This window comes from Protomyctophum bolini, assembly GCF_963924005.1.
Source record: "Protomyctophum bolini genome assembly, chromosome: 1".
Classification (NCBI taxonomy): domain Eukaryota; kingdom Metazoa; phylum Chordata; class Actinopteri; order Myctophiformes; family Myctophidae; genus Protomyctophum; species Protomyctophum bolini.
Window position 1 is genome coordinate 17,306,789 of NC_137862.1, and position 17,399 is coordinate 17,324,187.

A 17,399-nucleotide genomic window follows, 5' to 3' on the forward strand; every position below is an offset into this window, starting at 1 on the left:
TTATCTGTTCATGAGTGTTATCAGAGAGGGAGGGGGGGGGGGCTGCTTTTTCCCCTGCTGTACACAGTAAAATCCTCAGTGGGAATTTAACTGGGATAGTGCTCACATGTATAGCGACATCCGTGGACCCTTCGTAGTAGTAGCAAACGGAAACATTATCACTGAGGATTTCACTGTGTGGAAATAGATTGGTTCTGAATCCTGCTGTGAAGATGAAGCATGAAGCTACTTGAGGGATCTGGAGCAACGGACCACTTCCTCTGCTGTTCAATGTCTGCTGTAGTTTTCTCTCTTTTTTACATGACTTCATTTCTCTTTCTACTGCCCTCCCTAAGCCCCATGTTGTCGTTCATCTTTGGAGATGGCACAGACTGAACAGCACAGTGAGCTGAATATCATTATCACTTATAGTTGTCATCTGTGTGTAATGTAATTACAGTTCAGTATGCACTTTGACTTTATTTTCTATTGTGGGACTTCACACCAACTTCCATTATGTTGTTACAGTAGCGCAATAATGACTAATGATTACTATTACACAATAATTATAATTAAAAAAGGAAATGAAGAGAACGTCATTTCAAACTGCAGTGCATACCCCTCCCGTGACTGCACACGTTATTTTATGATTCATTAGATTTCATTAGAAGTTAGGATTTATTCTTATTTTTCTTTACTTATGTTATATTTCTAGTGTACCTTTGCCACCACAATGTGCAGACACACAGTTTTACAGTAGAAATCAAAATACACTGGAAAGTGATCAAGAACTGTATTAAAGAAATCTCATAAGGGGACTCTCTCTCACACTCACTCTGTCACTCTCTCCATCTCTGATGATGCCTTTTACAGTACGTACACACAAACTGGTCTTTAAATGAACACACACACACACACACACACACACACACACACACACACACACACACACACACACACACACACACACACACACACACACACACACACACAAAGTGACAGGAATCCTGTGGACCGGACTGTGGATATGAAAGCCTACAATTCCCCTGCTGTCACCTCGCCGGGCGCTTGCAAGCGTGCTAATGATAGCCTGCCACGGGAGAGCTGGTGGAATGTAGCCTGTAATGTCCTTGGACAGTGTAGGCTGCTGAGCGCACTGGTGCAGCATCCTGCTCTGTGGCACTTTCTCTCCGTATATTATATCTCTTTCTCTGTGTCTCCTATAACTGTACATACATCTCTCTCTCTCTCTCTCTCTCTCTCTCTGTGTGCCCATGTGTGCTGGATCATGTGTGTTAATGGAAAGAGGCTGGTGTGACCCCTGATGGCAGCATGCTTGCGGTGGGAGGCTACCAGCTGACACAAGTCCTGGTCGTTAGCCCACCACAGTTGGATATGGGGCACTGAGGCGTATATCCAGTTTACTGCACGCACTAACGCACGCACGCACGCACATACACACATACATACATACACACTTGTTTATTCTCTTCCCCAGGGTATTGCAGTGTTGGCTTTGACTGCTGCTTGGTGTGAGGTCTTAGATGCCAAATGTAGGACTGACACAGTGTTCTGAGTTCATGCCCCCCCCCCCCCCCCCCCACGCACACACACACACACACACACACACACACACACACATGAAAGTGTGACCTTAACATCTATGTTGTTCAGCCATGGCCATAAGTCCTCTTTTCTTTTCCCTACACATACAACCTATTTGGCCCTGCTCACTCAGGCCAGCTGCACCCCCCCCCCCCCTTGATGGCAGATTGTGTGGAAGGTACTATAGAGCCATCCGTGTCCGCGGCCTTCATAGACCAGGATCAATCGCACATCATTTCTCCAGGGATTTTTTTCCACTCGAGTCCTGAACTTGGCCTCCTCTTGGCCTGTAGGAGAGTGACGACCCCGTTTTCAGTCGTCCATGAACTACTAGAGTACCTCTGACGAGATGCCTCTCTCTCTCTGGCTTCTCCTGACAGCGTGGCCAGGCCAGACGATCTGATGGCTGAGTGACGGTGCTGTCTGTCCTCCCGCTGTACGCTCTGTAGGATTGGAGGCATCATCCAGGGCTGCCAACTGTTGAGAACAACCTTGGAGTGAGATTTGGTGGTGGTACAGTATGGATCACACACACTGCTCATCAAATTCCTGTCAAATTCCTGTCACTTTAAGCAGCTGAACACTATTGGGAACAAATTGCGGAAAATTGCGCATTCGTTTTTTCCGCAATTTTCCGCAATTTCGCAATTTTTCAAAAAAATTCAAAATTCAAAATTCCGCAATTTTTCAAAAAAATGAAAAAACATGTGCTATAACCCATCCTTTTTTTTCTAACACCGCAATTTGCTAATGTTTCCCATCCTTTCCGGTAAATACAACACATTGAGCAGGGCACTGCAGGGAGTTGAACCCCGTTCCGGTAAACCAGAAGTCTGACACCAGTGCCTTAGTTTTTGTGTTCATTTACAGGTCCAGGTGTGCATACGCATGTGCGCCTGTGCGTGTGTAGGTGCACGCTTCAATATAACCCATCGTTTTTTTTCCATTTTCGTCAAATCATCAAAAATGATGAAAAACGGCGCGCTATAGTATGCCGTACGATATAGGCTATAGCCCATGGTCCAGAATGATGAGAAACGAGGCTAACTTTTTTTTCCAAAATTTCAAAAAACATGGGCTATAACCCATCGTTTTTTCCGCAATTTTCCGCAATTTAGCAATTTTTCAAAAAAATTCAAAATTCCGCAATTTCCGCAATTTTTCAAAAAAATGAAAAAACATGGGCTATAACCCATCCTTTTTTTTCTAACACTCCGCAATTTGCTAATGTTTCCCATCCTTTCCGGTAAATACAACACATTGAGCAGGGCACTGCAGGGAGTTGAACCCCGTTCCGGTAAACCAGAAGTCCGACACCAGTGCCTTAGTTTTTGTGTTGTTCATTTACAGGTCCAGGTGTGCATACGCATGTGCGCCTGTGCGTGTGTAGGTGCACGCTTCAATATAACCCATCGTTTTTTTCATTTAATCATTTTTGTCAAATCATCAAAAATGACGAAAAACGGCGCGCTATAGTATGCCGTACGATATGGGCTATAGCCCATGGTCCAAAATGATGAGAAACGAGGCTAACTTTTTTTTTCAAAATTTCAAAAAACATGGGCTATAACCCATCGTTTTTGTCATTTCGTCATTTTTTTCAAATCTTCAAAAATGATGAAAAACGGCGCACTATAGTATGCCGTACGATATGGGCTATAGCCCATGGTCCAAAATGATGAGAAACGAGGATAACTTTTTCTTTCAAAATTTCAAAAAACATGGGCTATAACCCATCGTTTTTGTCATTTCGTCATTTTTTTCAAATCTTCAAAAATGATGAAAAACGGCGCGCTATAGTATGCCGTACGATATGGGCTATAGCCCATGGTCCAAAATGATGAGAAACGAGGCTAACTTTTTTTTTCAAAATTTCAAAAAACATGGGCTATAACCCATCGTTTTTGTCATTTCGTCATTTTTTTCAAATCTTCAAAAATGATGAAAAACGGCGCACTATAGTATGCCGTACGATATGGGCTATAGCCCATGGTCCAAAATGATGAGAAACGAGGATAACTTTTTCTTTCAAAATTTCAAAAAACATGGGCTATAACCCATCGTTTTTGTCATTTCGTCATTTTTTTCAAATCTTCAAAAATGATGAAAAACGGCGCGCTATAGTATGCCGTACGATATGGGCTATAGCCCATGGTCCAAAATGATGAGAAACGAGGCTAACTTTTTTTTTCAAAATTTCAAAAAACATGGGCTATAACCCATCGTTTTTGTCATTTCGTCATTTTTTTCAAATCTTCAAAAATGATGAAAAACGGCGCGCTATAGTATGCCGTACAATATGGGCTATAGCCCATGGTCCAAAATGATGAGAAACGAGGCTAACTTTTTTTTTCAAAATTTCAAAAAACATGGGCTATAACCCATCGTTTTTGTCATTTCGTCATTTTTTTCAAATCTTCAAAAATGATGAAAAACGGCGCGCTATAGTATGCCGTACGATATGGGCTATAGCCCATGGTCCAAAATGATGAGAAACGAGGCTAACTTTTTTTTTCAAAATTTCAAAAAACATGGGCTATAACCCATCGTTTTTGTCATTTCGTCATTTTTTTCAACTCTTCAAAAATGATGAAAAACGGCGCGCTATAGTATGCCGTACGATATGGGCTATAGCCCATGGTCCAAAATGATGAGAAACGAGGCTAACTTTTTTTTTCAAAATTTCAAAAAACATGGGCTATAACCCATCGTTTTTGTCATTTCGTCATTTTTTTCAAATCTTCAAAAATGATGAAAAACGGCGCGCTATAGTATGCCGTACGATATGGGCTATAGCCCATGGTCCAAAATGATGAGAAACGAGGCTAACTTTTTTTTTCAAAATTTCAAAAAACATGGGCTATAACCCATCGTTTTTGTCATTTTGTCATTTTTTTCAAATCTTCAAAAATGCTGAAAAACGGCGCGCTATAGTATGCCGTACAATATGGGCTATAGCCCATGGTCCAAAATGATGAGAAACGAGGCTAACTTTTTTTTTCAAAATTTCAAAAAACATGGGCTATAACCCATCGTTTTTGTCATTTCGTCATTTTTTTCAAATCTTCAAAAATGATGAAAAACGGCGCGCTATAGTATGCCGTACGATATGGGCTATAGCCCATGGTCCAAAATGATGAGAAACGAGGCTAACTTTTTTTTCCAAAATTTCAAAAAACATGGGCTAGAACCCATCGTTTTTGTCATTTCGTCATTTTTTTCAAATCTTCAAAAATGATGAAAAACGGCGCGCTATAGTATGCCGTACGATATGGGCTATAGCCCATTGTCCAAAATGATGAGAAACGAGGCTAACTTTTTTTTCCAAAATTTCAAAAAACATGGGCTATAACCCATCGTTTTTGTCATTTCGTCATTTTTTTCAAATCTTCAAAAATGATGAAAAACGGCGCGCTATAGTATGCCGTACGATATGGGCTATAACCCATGGTCCAAAATGATGAGAAACGAGGCTAACTTTTTTTTCCAAAATTTCAAAAAACATGGGCTATAACCCATCGTTTTTGTCATTTCGTCATTTTTTTCAAATCTTCAAAAATGATGAAAAACGGCGCGCTATAGTATGCCGTACGATATGGGCTATAGCCCATGGTCCAAAATGATGAGAAACGAGGCTAACTTTTTTTTTCAAAATTTCAAAAAACATGGGCTATAACCCATCGTTTTTGTCATTTCGTCATTTTTTTCAAATCTTCAAAAATGATGAAAAACGGCGCGCTATAGTATGCCGTACGATATGGGCTATAGCCCATGGTCCAAAATGATGAGAAACGAGGCTAACTTTTTTTTTCAAAATTTCAAAAAACATGGGCTATAACCCATCGTTTTTGTCATTTCGTCATTTTTTTCAAATCTTCAAAAATGATGAAAAACGGCGTGCTATAGTATGCCGTACGATATGGGCTATAGCCCATGGTCCAAAATGATGAGAAACGAGGCTAACTTTTTTTTTCAAAATTTCAAAAAACATGGGCTATAACCCATCGTTTTTGTCATTTCGTCATTTTTTTCAAATCTTCAAAAATGATGAAAAACGGCGCGCTATAGTATGCCGTACGATATGGGCTATAGCCCATGGTCCAAAATGATGAGAAACGAGGCTAACTTTTTTTTTCCAAAATTTCAAAAAACATGGGCTATAACCCATCGTTTTTGTCATTTCGTCATTTTTTTCAAATCTTCAAAAATGATGAAAAACGGCGCACTATAGTATGCCGTACGATATGGGCTATAGCCCATGGTCCAAAATGATGAGAAACGAGGCTAACTTTTTTTTTCAAAATTTCAAAAAACATGGGCTATAACCCATCGTTTTTGTCATTTCGTCATTTTTTTCAAATCTTCAAAAATGATGAAAAACGGCGCGCTATAGTATGCCGTACGATATGGGCTATAGCCCATGGTCCAAAATGATGAGAAACGAGGCTAACTTTTTTTTTCAAAATTTCAAAAAACATGGGCTATAACCCATCGTTTTTGTCATTTCGTCATTTTTTTCAAATCTTCAAAAATGATGAAAAACGGCGCGCTATAGTATGCCGTACGATATGGGCTATAGCCCATGGTCCAAAATGATGAGAAACGAGGCTAACTTTTTTTTTCAATATTTCAAAAAACATGGGCTATAACCCATCGTTTTTGTCATTTCGTCATTTTTTTCAACTCTTCAAAAATGATGAAAAACGGCGCGCTATAGTATGCCGTACGATATGGGCTATAGCCCATGGTCCAAAATGATGAGAAACGAGGCTAACTTTTTTTTTCAAAATTTCAAAAAACATGGGCTATAACCCATCGTTTTTGTCATTTCGTCATTTTTTTCAAATCTTCAAAAATGATGAAAAACGGCGCGCTATAGTATGCCGTACGATATGGGCTATAGCCCATGGTCCAAAATGATGAGAAACGAGGCTAACTTTTTTTTTCAAAATTTCAAAAAACATGGGCTATAACCCATCGTTTTTGTCATTTTGTCATTTTTTTCAAATCTTCAAAAATGCTGAAAAACGGCGCGCTATAGTATGCCGTACAATATGGGCTATAGCCCATGGTCCAAAATGATGAGAAACGAGGCTAACTTTTTTTTTCAAAATTTCAAAAAACATGGGCTATAACCCATCGTTTTTGTCATTTCGTCATTTTTTTCAAATCTTCAAAAATGATGAAAAACGGCGCGCTATAGTATGCCGTACGATATGGGCTATAGCCCATGGTCCAAAATGATGAGAAACGAGGCTAACTTTTTTTTCCAAAATTTCAAAAAACATGGGCTAGAACCCATCGTTTTTGTCATTTCGTCATTTTTTTCAAATCTTCAAAAATGATGAAAAACGGCGCACTATAGTATGCCGTACGATATGGGCTATAGCCCATGGTCCAAAATGATGAGAAACGAGGCTAACTTTTTTTTTCAAAATTTCAAAAAACATGGGCTATAACCCATCGTTTTTGTCATTTCGTCATTTTTTTCAAATCTTCAAAAATGATGAAAAACGGCGCGCTATAGTATGCCGTACGATATGGGCTATAGCCCATGGTCCAAAATGATGAGAAACGAGGCTAACTTTTTTTTTCAAAATTTCAAAAAACATGGGCTATAACCCATCGTTTTTGTCATTTCGTCATTTTTTTCAAATCTTCAAAAATGATGAAAAACGGCGCGCTATAGTATGCCGTACGATATGGGCTATAGCCCATGGTCCAAAATGATGAGAAACGAGGCTAACTTTTTTTTTCAAAATTTCAAAAAACATGGGCTATAACCCATCGTTTTTGTCATTTCGTCATTTTTTTCAACTCTTCAAAAATGATGAAAAACGGCGCGCTATAGTATGCCGTACGATATGGGCTATAGCCCATGGTCCAAAATGATGAGAAACGAGGCTAACTTTTTTTTTCAAAATTTCAAAAAACATGGGCTATAACCCATCGTTTTTGTCATTTCGTCATTTTTTTCAAATCTTCAAAAATGATGAAAAACGGCGCGCTATAGTATGCCGTACGATATGGGCTATAGCCCATGGTCCAAAATGATGAGAAACGAGGCTAACTTTTTTTTTCAAAATTTCAAAAAACATGGGCTATAACCCATCGTTTTTGTCATTTTGTCATTTTTTTCAAATCTTCAAAAATGCTGAAAAACGGCGCGCTATAGTATGCCGTACAATATGGGCTATAGCCCATGGTCCAAAATGATGAGAAACGAGGCTAACTTTTTTTTTCAAAATTTCAAAAAACATGGGCTATAACCCATCGTTTTTGTCATTTCGTCATTTTTTTCAAATCTTCAAAAATGATGAAAAACGGCGCGCTATAGTATGCCGTACGATATGGGCTATAGCCCATGGTCCAAAATGATGAGAAACGAGGCTAACTTTTTTTTCCAAAATTTCAAAAAACATGGGCTAGAACCCATCGTTTTTGTCATTTCGTCATTTTTTTCAAATCTTCAAAAATGATGAAAAACGGCGCGCTATAGTATGCCGTACGATATGGGCTATAGCCCATTGTCCAAAATGATGAGAAACGAGGCTAACTTTTTTTTTCAAAATTTCAAAAAACATGGGCTATAACCCATCGTTTTTGTCATTTCGTCATTTTTTTCAAATCTTCAAAAATGATGAAAAACGGCGCGCTATAGTATGCCGTACGATATGGGCTATAACCCATGGTCCAAAATGATGAGAAACGAGGCTAACTTTTTTTTCCAAAATTTCAAAAAACATGGGCTATAACCCATCGTTTTTGTCATTTCGTCATTTTTTTCAAATCTTCAAAAATGATGAAAAACGGCGCGCTATAGTATGCCGTACGATATGGGCTATAGCCCATGGTCCAAAATGATGAGAAACGAGGCTAACTTTTTTTTTCAAAATTTCAAAAAACATGGGCTATAACCCATCGTTTTTGTCATTTCGTCATTTTTTTCAAATCTTCAAAAATGATGAAAAACGGCGCGCTATAGTATGCCGTACGATATGGGCTATAGCCCATGGTCCAAAATGATGAGAAACGAGGCTAACTTTTTTTTCCCAAAATTTCAAAAAACATGGGCTATAACCCATCGTTTTTGTCATTTCGTCATTTTTTTCAAATCTTCAAAAATGATGAAAAACGGCGCACTATAGTATGCCGTACGATATGGGCTATAGCCCATGGTCCAAAATTATGAGAAACGAGGCTAACTTTTTTTTTCAAAATTTCAAAAAACATGGGCTATAACCCATCGTTTTTGTCATTTCGTCATTTTTTTCAAATCTTCAAAAATGATGAAAAACGGCGCGCTATAGTATGCCGTACGATATGGGCTATAGCCCATGGTCCAAAATGATGAGAAACGAGGCTAACTTTTTTTTTCAAAATTTCAAAAAACATGGGCTATAACCCATCGTTTTTGTCATTTCGTCATTTTTTTCAAATCTTCAAAAATGATGAAAAACGGCGCGCTATAGTATGCCGTACGATATGGGCTATAGCCCATGGTCCAAAATGATGAGAAACGAGGCTAACTTTTTTTTTCAAAATTTCAAAAAACATGGGCTATAACCCATCGTTTTTGTCATTTCGTCATTTTTTTCAACTCTTCAAAAATGATGAAAAACGGCGCGCTATAGTATGCCGTACGATATGGGCTATAGCCCATGGTCCAAAATGATGAGAAACGAGGCTAACTTTTTTTTTCAAAATTTCAAAAAACATGGGCTATAACCCATCGTTTTTGTCATTTCGTCATTTTTTTCAAATCTTCAAAAATGATGAAAAACGGCGCGCTATAGTATGCCGTACGATATGGGCTATAGCCCATGGTCCAAAATGATGAGAAACGAGGCTAACTTTTTTTTTCAAAATTTCAAAAAACATGGGCTATAACCCATCGTTTTTGTCATTTTGTCATTTTTTTCAAATCTTCAAAAATGCTGAAAAACGGCGCGCTATAGTATGCCGTACAATATGGGCTATAGCCCATGGTCCAAAATGATGAGAAACGAGGCTAACTTTTTTTTTCAAAATTTCAAAAAACATGGGCTATAACCCATCGTTTTTGTCATTTCGTCATTTTTTTCAAATCTTCAAAAATGATGAAAAACGGCGCGCTATAGTATGCCGTACGATATGGGCTATAGCCCATGGTCCAAAATGATGAGAAACGAGGCTAACTTTTTTTTCCAAAATTTCAAAAAACATGGGCTAGAACCCATCGTTTTTGTCATTTCGTCATTTTTTTCAAATCTTCAAAAATGATGAAAAACGGCGCGCTATAGTATGCCGTACGATATGGGCTATAGCCCATTGTCCAAAATGATGAGAAACGAGGCTAACTTTTTTTTTCAAAATTTCAAAAAACATGGGCTATAACCCATCGTTTTTGTCATTTCGTCATTTTTTTCAAATCTTCAAAAATGATGAAAAACGGCGCGCTATAGTATGCCGTACGATATGGGCTATAACCCATGGTCCAAAATGATGAGAAACGAGGCTAACTTTTTTTTCCAAAATTTCAAAAAACATGGGCTATAACCCATCGTTTTTGTCATTTCGTCATTTTTTTCAAATCTTCAAAAATGATGAAAAACGGCGCGCTATAGTATGCCGTACGATATGGGCTATAGCCCATGGTCCAAAATGATGAGAAACGAGGCTAACTTTTTTTTTCAAAATTTCAAAAAACATGGGCTATAACCCATCGTTTTTGTCATTTCGTCATTTTTTTCAAATCTTCAAAAATGATGAAAAACGGCGCGCTATAGTATGCCGTACGATATGGGCTATAGCCCATGGTCCAAAATGATGAGAAACGAGGCTAACTTTTTTTTTCAAAATTTCAAAAAACATGGGCTATAACCCATCGTTTTTGTCATTTCGTCATTTTTTTCAAATCTTCAAAAATGATGAAAAACGGCGTGCTATAGTATGCCGTACGATATGGGCTATAGCCCATGGTCCAAAATGATGAGAAACGAGGCTAACTTTTTTTTTCAAAATTTCAAAAAACATGGGCTATAACCCATCGTTTTTGTCATTTCGTCATTTTTTTCAAATCTTCAAAAATGATGAAAAACGGCGCGCTATAGTATGCCGTACGATATGGGCTATAGCCCATGGTCCAAAATGATGAGAAACGAGGCTAACTTTTTTTTTCCAAAATTTCAAAAAACATGGGCTATAACCCATCGTTTTTGTCATTTCGTCATTTTTTTCAAATCTTCAAAAATGATGAAAAACGGCGCACTATAGTATGCCGTACGATATGGGCTATAGCCCATGGTCCAAAATGATGAGAAACGAGGCTAACTTTTTTTTTCAAAATTTCAAAAAACATGGGCTATAACCCATCGTTTTTGTCATTTCGTCATTTTTTTCAAATCTTCAAAAATGATGAAAAACGGCGCGCTATAGTATGCCGTACGATATGGGCTATAGCCCATGGTCCAAAATGATGAGAAACGAGGCTAACTTTTTTTTTCAAAATTTCAAAAAACATGGGCTATAACCCATCGTTTTTGTCATTTCGTCATTTTTTTCAAATCTTCAAAAATGATGAAAAACGGCGCGCTATAGTATGCCGTACGATATGGGCTATAGCCCATGGTCCAAAATGATGAGAAACGAGGCTAACTTTTTTTTTCAAAATTTCAAAAAACATGGGCTATAACCCATCGTTTTTGTCATTTCGTCATTTTTTTCAAATCTTCAAAAATGATGAAAAACGGCGCGCTATAGTATGCCGTACGATATGGGCTATAGCCCATGGTCCAAAATGATGAGAAACGAGGCTAACTTTTTTTTTCAAAATTTCAAAAAACATGGGCTATAACCCATCGTTTTTGTCATTTCGTCATTTTTTTCAAATCTTCAAAAATGATGAAAAACGGCGCGCTATAGTATGCCGTACGATATGGGCTATAGCCCATGGTCCAAAATGATGAGAAACGAGGCTAACTTTTTTTTTCAAAATTTCAAAAAACATGGGCTATAACCCATCGTTTTTGTCATTTCGTCATTTTTTTCAAATCTTCAAAAATGATGAAAAACGGCGCGCTATAGTATGCCGTACGATATGGGCTATAGCCCATGGTCCAAAATGATGAGAAACGAGGCTAACTTTTTTTTCCAAAATTTCAAAAAACATGGGCTATAACCCATCGTTTTTGTCATTTCGTCATTTTTTTCAAATCTTCAAAAATGATGAAAAACGGCGCGCTATAGTATGCCGTACGATATGGGCTATAGCCCATGGTCCAAAATGATGAGAAACGAGGCTAACTTTTTTTTTCAAAATTTCAAAAAACATGGGCTATAACCCATCGTTTTTGTCATTTCGTCATTTTTTTCAAATCTTCAAAAATGATGAAAAACGGCGCGCTATAGTATGCCGTACGATATGGGCTATAGCCCATGGTCCAAAATGATGAGAAACGAGGCTAACTTTTTTTTTCAAAATTTCAAAAAACATGGGCTATAACCCATCGTTTTTGTCATTTCGTCATTTTTTTCAAATCTTCAAAAATGATGAAAAACGGCGCGCTATAGTATGCCGTACGATATGGGCTATAGCCCATGGTCCAAAATGATGAGAAACGAGGCTAACTTTTTTTTCCAAAATTTCAAAAAACATGGGCTATAACCCATCGTTTTTGTCATTTCGTCATTTTTTTCAAATCTTCAAAAATGATGAAAAACGGCGCGCTATAGTATGCCGTACGATATGGGCTATAGCCCATGGTCCAAAATGATGAGAAACGAGGCTAACTTTTTTTTTCAAAATTTCAAAAAACATGGGCTATAACCCATCGTTTTTGTCATTTCGTCACTTTTTTTCAAATCTTCAAAAATGATGAAAAACGGCGCGCTATAGTATGCCGTACGATATGGGCTATAGCCCATGGTCCAAAATGATGAGAAACGAGGCTAACTTTTTTTTTCAAAATTTCAAAAACATGGGCTATAACCCATCGTTTTTGTCATTTCGTCATTTTTTTCAAATCTTCAAAAATGATGAAAAACGGCGCGCTATAGTATGCCGTACGATATGGGCTATAGCCCATGGTCCAAAATGATGAGAAACGAGGCTAACTTTTTTTTTCAAAATTTCAAAAAACATGGGCTATAACCCATCGTTTTTGTCATTTCGTCATTTTTTTCAAATCTTCAAAAATGATGAAAAACGGCGCGCTATAGTATGCCGTACGATATGGGATATAGCCCATGGTCCAAAATGATGAGAAACGAGGCTAACTTTTTTTTTCAAAATTTAAAAAAACATGGGCTATAACCCATCGTTTTTGTCATTTCGTCATTTTTTTCAAATCTTCAAAAATGATGAAAAACGGCGCACTATAGTATGCCGTACGATATGGGCTATAGCCCATGGTCCAAAATGATGAGAAACGAGGCTAACTTTTTTTTTCAAAATTTCAAAAAACATGGGCTATAACCCATCGTTTTTGTCATTTCGTCATTTTTTTCAAATCTTCAAAAATGATGAAAAACGGCGCGCTATAGTATGCCGTACGATATGGGCTATAGCCCATGGTCCAAAATGATGAGAAACGAGGCTAACTTTTTTTTTCAAAATTTCAAAAAACATGGGCTATAACCCATCGTTTTTGTCATTTCGTCATTTTTTTTAAATCTTCAAAAATGATGAAAAACGGCGCGCTATAGTATGCCGTACGATATGGGCTATAGCCCATGGTCCAAAATGATGAGAAACGAGGCTAACTTTTTTTTTCAAAATTTCAAAAAACATGGGCTATAACCCATCGTTTTTGTCATTTCGTCATTTTTTTCAAATCTTCAAAAATGATGAAAAACGGCGCGCTATAGTATGCCGTACGATATGGGCTATAGCCCATGGTCCAAAATGATGAGAAACGAGGCTAACTTTTTTTTCAAAATTTCAAAAAACATGGGCTATAACCCATCGTTTTTGTCATTTCGTCATTTTTTTCAAATCTTCAAAAATGATGAAAAACGGCGCGCTATAGTATGCCGTACGATATGGGCTATAGCCCATGGTCCAAAATGATGAGAAACGAGGCTAACTTTTTTTTCCCAAAATTTCAAAAAACATGGGCTATAACCCATCGTTTTTGTCATTTCGTCACTTTTTTTCAAATCTTCAAAAATGATGAAAAACGGCGCGCTATAGTATGCCGTACGATATGGGCTATAGCCCATGGTCCAAAATGATGAGAAACGAGGCTAACTTTTTTTTTCAAAATTTCAAAAAACATGGGCTATAACCCATCGTTTTTGTCATTTCGTCACTTTTTTCAAATCTTCAAAAATGATGAAAAACGGCGCGCTATAGTATGCCGTACGATATGGGCTATAGCCCATGGTCCAAAATGATGAGAAACGAGGCTAACTTTTTTTTTCAAAATTTCAAAAAACATGGGCTATAACCCATCGTTTTTGTCATTTTGTCATTTTTTTCAAATCTTCAAAAATGATGAAAAACGGCGCGCTATAGTATGCCGTACGATATGGGCTATAGCCCATGGTCCAAAATGATGAGAAACGAGGCTAACTTTTTTTTTCAAAATTTCAAAAAACATGGGCTATAACCCATCGTTTTTGTCATTTCGTCATTTTTTTCAAATCTTCAAAAATGATGAAAAACGGCGCGCTATAGTATGCCGTACGATATGGGCTATAGCCCATGGTCCAAAATGATGAGAAACGAGGCTAACATTTTTTTTTCAAAATTTCAAAAAACATGGGCTATAACCCATCGTTTTTGTCATTTCGTCATTTTTTTCAAATCTTCAAAAATGATGAAAAACGGCGCGCTATAGTATGCCGTACGATATGGGCTATAGCCCATGGTCCAAAATGATGAGAAACGAGGCTAACTTTTTTTTTCAAAATTTCAAAAAACATGGGCTATAACCCATCGTTTTTGTCATTTCGTCACTTTTTTTAAAATATTCAAAAATGATGAAAAACGGCGCGCTATAGTATGCCGTACGATATGGGCTATAGCCCATGGTCCAAAATGATGAGAAACGAGGCTAACTTTTTTTTTCAAAATTTCAAAAAACATGGGCTATAACCCATCGTTTTTGTCATTTCGTCACTTTTTTCAAATCTTCAAAAATGATGAAAAACGGCGCGCTATAGTATGCCGTACGATATGGGCTATAGCCCATGGTCCAAAATGATAAGCAACGAGGCTAACTTTTTTTTTCAAAATTTCAAAAAACATGGGCTATAACCCATCGTTTTTGTCATTTCGTCATTTTTTTCAAATCTTCAAAAATGATGAAAAACGGCGCGCTATAGTATGCCGTACGATATGGGCTATAGCCCATGGTCCAAAATGATGAGAAACGAGGCTAACTTTTTTTTTCAAAATTTCAAAAAACATGGGCTATAACCCATCGTTTTTGTCATTTCGTCATTTTTTTCAAATCTTCAAAAATGATGAAAAACGGCGCGCTATAGTATGCCGTACGATATGGGCTATAGCCCATGGTCCAAAATGATGAGAAACGAGGCTAACTTTTTTTTTCAAAATTTCAAAAAACATGGGCTATAACCCATCGTTTTTGTCATTTCGTCATTTTTTTCAAATCTTCAAAAATGATGAAAAACGGCGCGCTATAGTATGCCGTACGATATGGGCTATAGCCCATGGTCCAAAATGATGAGAAACGAGGCTAACTTTTTTTTTCAAAATTTCAAAAAACATGGGCTATAACCCATCGTTTTTGTCATTTCGTCACTTTTTTTCAAATCTTCAAAAATGATGAAAAACGGCGCGCTATAGTATGCCGTACGATATGGGCTATAGCCCATGGTCCAAAATGATGAGAAACGAGGCTAACTTTTTTTTTCAAAATTTCAAAAAACATGGGCTATAACCCATCGTTTTTGTCATTTCGTCATTTTTTTCAAATCTTCAAAAATGATGAAAAACGGCGCGCTATAGTATGCCGTACGATATGGGCTATAGCCCATGGTCCAAAATGATGAGAAACGAGGCTAACTTTTTTTTTCAAAATTTCAAAAAACATGGGCTATAACCCATCGTTTTTGTCATTTCGTCACTTTTTTTCAAATCTTCAAAAATGATGAAAAACGGCGCGCTATAGTATGCCGTACGATATGGGCTATATCCCATGGTCCAAAATGATGAGAAACGAGGCTAACTTTTTTTTTCAAAATTTCAAAAAACATGGGCTATAACCCATCGTTTTTGTCATTTCGTTATTTTTTTCAAATCTTCAAAAATGATGAAAAACGGCGTGCTATAGTATGCCGTACGATATGGGCTATAGCCCATGGTCCAAAATGATGAGAAACGAGGCTAACTTTTTTTTTCAAAATTTCAAAAAACATGGGCTATAACCCATCGTTTTTGTCATTTCGTCATTTTTTTCAAATCTTCAAAAATGATGAAAAACGGCGCGCTATAGTATGCCGTACGATATGGGCTATAGCCCATGGTCCAAAATGATGAGAAACGAGGCTAACTTTTTTTTTTCAAAATTTCAAAAAACATGGGCTATAACCCATCGTTTTTGTCATTTCGTCATTTTTTTCAAATCTTCAAAAATGATGAAAAACGGCGCGCTATAGTATGCCGTACGATATGGGCTATAGCCCATGGTCCAAAATGATGAGAAACGAGGCTAACTTTTTTTTTCAAAATTTCAAAAAACATGGGCTATAACCCATCGTTTTTGTCATTTCGTCATTTTTTTCAAATCTTCAAAAATGATGAAAAACTGCGCGCTATAGTATGCCGTACGATATGGGCTGTAGCCCATGGTCCAAAATGATGAGAAACGAGGCTAACTTTTTTTTTCAAAATTTCAAAAAACATGGGCTATAACCCATCGTTTTTGTCATTTCGTCATTTTTTTCAAATCTTCAAAAATGATGAAAAACGGCGCGCTATAGTATGCCGTACGATATGGGCTATAGCCCATGGTCCAAAATGATGAGAAACGAGGCTAACTTTTTTTTTCAAAATTTCAAAAAACATGGGCTATAACCCATCGTTTTTGTCATTTCGTCATTTTTTTCAAATCTTCAAAAATGATGAAAAACGGCGCGCTATAGTATGCCGTACGATATGGGCTATAGCCCATGGTCCAAAATGATGAGAAACGAGGCTAACTTTTTTTTTCAAAATTTCAAAAAACATGGGCTATAACCCATCGTTTTTGTCATTTCGTCATTTTTTTCAAATCTTCAAAAATAATGAAAAACGGCGTGCTATAGTATGCCGTACGATATGGGCTATAGCCCATGGTCCAAAATTATGAGAAACGAGGCTAACTTTTTTTTTCAAAATTTCAAAAAACATGGGCTATAACCCATCGTTTTTGTCATTTCGTCATTTTTTTCAAATCTTCAAAAATGATGAAAAAAGGCGCGCTATAGTATGCCGTACGATATGGGCTATAGCCCATGGTCCAAAATGATGAGAAACGAGGCTAACTTTTTTTTTCAAAATTTCAAAAAACATGGGCTATAACCCATCGTTTTTGTCATTTCGTCACTTTTTTTCAAATCTTCAAAAATGATGAAAAACGGCGCGCTATAGTATGCCGTACGATATGGGCTATAGCCCATGGTCCAAAATGATGAGAAACGAGGCTAACTTTTTTTTTCAAAATTTAAAAAAACATGGGCTATAACCCATCGTTTTTGTCATTTCGTCATTTTTTTCAAATCTTCAAAAATGATGAAAAACGGCGCGCTATAGTATGCCGTACGATATGGGCTATAGCCCATGGTCCAAAATGATGAGAAACGAGGCTAACTTTTTTTTTCAAAAT